This window comes from Rattus rattus, chromosome X (genome assembly GCF_011064425.1).
Source record: "Rattus rattus isolate New Zealand chromosome X, Rrattus_CSIRO_v1, whole genome shotgun sequence".
NCBI lineage: Eukaryota > Metazoa > Chordata > Mammalia > Rodentia > Muridae > Rattus > Rattus rattus.
In genome coordinates, this window is record NC_046172.1 from 28,145,680 (window position 1) to 28,147,505 (window position 1,826).

The following is a 1,826-nucleotide window of genomic DNA, read 5'->3' on the forward strand; positions in this document are numbered from 1 at the left end:
TTAAGTAGGGATGAGGACTATTTGATGATAAATAGGTCAGTACAGTACCCAGGGGGTCTTAGGCTAAGAAGGATCTAAAAATGTTTAGGAAAGAAAAATAAAACGAACAAAAACAAACCCCAAGAATGCTAGGAATGCACAAGAACTTCACCTGCTCACCGAGAAAAAGGTTCTCATATGTGCCCTCATCATCCACCAGTCCTTCATCTGCAAAAGATGATGAAAATAATATGGCATTATGAAAGAGTTGGAATATAGAATATACTTGCCTGCCAACAGACTGCCCTATATATAAAAAACTCTTTGTGTTTGTTTGTTTGTTTTCTTGAGGTTGGTAGTAATGTGATCTGTGTGTAGGTGTATTCCTGTCTTTGGACATGTGATCTTCCTGCCCCAGGGTCCTGAGAACTAGAATTTCAGGGATGTGGCCCTCAAAGATTGCAGTGGCCTAGTTCTTGAAAGCTGTTAAAGTTTCATGTAAATGTTATAGATGGAAGGAAGCATTCTTAGACACTGGCTTCATCTAAGGGAGACCATGCTGGAATATCAGGGTATACTACCTTAAGGCAATGACACAATATCTGGTAAAAGAAACTTAAGGATGTGTTTTCAGTCACATTTTTTTTGTAGAACTTCCTTTGTTTAATGGAAAATTTTAGGGCTCACAATATTAAATCAGTTTCAGTCACATTTTGACGATATGGTCCACCGTTGTGGGAGGAAAGGTATGGGACCAGTAGCCTGAGGCAGTTGGCCACATTGCATCCATAGTTAGGAAACGGGGGGGGGATGGAGGGAAGGAGGGAGGGAGGGAGAAGAATGCCAGTGGTCAACTTCTTGTTTTCTTTTTATTCAGTCTGTTACCCCAGGCCACAGGATGGTGACACTCACATTTAGTGAGTGTCTTCTCTTCTCAGTTAGCCCAATTTAGAAAGTCCCTCCACACATGCCCAGAGATTTGTGTTCTTGGTGCGTTAAGAGTCTGTCAAGTTAGCCATCACACTGGGTAAACACAATATATACAGAAGGGTCTTTTAAAGTGGAAGAATGAGGAAAAAAAACCTCCTCGAACGAAAAGGTGGCTATATAGGGAGGGTGGTCAGATTTAGGAGTCCACCTCAAAAGTGGCTGGTGGAAAGGGCCAACAACCAAGGAGTGTGTGCTCCCCCTAGAGGCTGAAAGGGCAAGGAAACTCATTTTAGTGCCTCCTGAAGACCGCCTTGATTTTAGCCCTTTGAGACCTCCAGAACTGTAAGATAATAAATACATGTTATTTAACAAGTAAGGTTTTGTAGCATTTTGCTACATCAGCAATAAAAAACCTAAAACATAATTTTTCACAGTTATAGTATATCTTGTATAGTTTTTACATCCCTGGAGGTTTTTTTTTTTTTTAATAATTATTTGGCCAGATATCATCATATTATCAATGGAGTTGAAGGATTAAGGCTTTGCCTTAATTTTGCTTTTAAAGAATGTGCATGGAGCCCTGCCTGAGACACCGCCGGAACCTGAAGGAAACAGACCGGATAAACAGTTCTCTGCACCCAAATCCCGTGGGAGGGAGAGCTAAACCTTCAGAGAGACAGACACGCCTGGGAAACCAGAAGAGACTGCTCTCTGCACACATTACTGACTCCAGAGGAAAACACCGGAGGCCATCTGGAACCCTGGTGCACGGAGGCCCCGGAAGAGGCGGCGCAGATCTTCCTGGTTGCTGCCACCGCGGAGAGCCCGTGGGCAGAACCCCGCGAGCGAACTTGAGCCTTGGGACCACAGGTAAGACTAACTTATCTGCTGCAAGTGACTTGCCTGGTGGAATCGGG

General features: G+C 43.5%; 1 pseudogene; it reads left to right on the forward strand.

The window, feature by feature from the left end:
• Nucleotides 1-700: 700 nt before the first annotated feature.
• LOC116889085 overlaps nucleotides 701-1,826 on the forward strand; it is a 30,687-nt pseudogene continuing 29,561 nt past the window's right edge.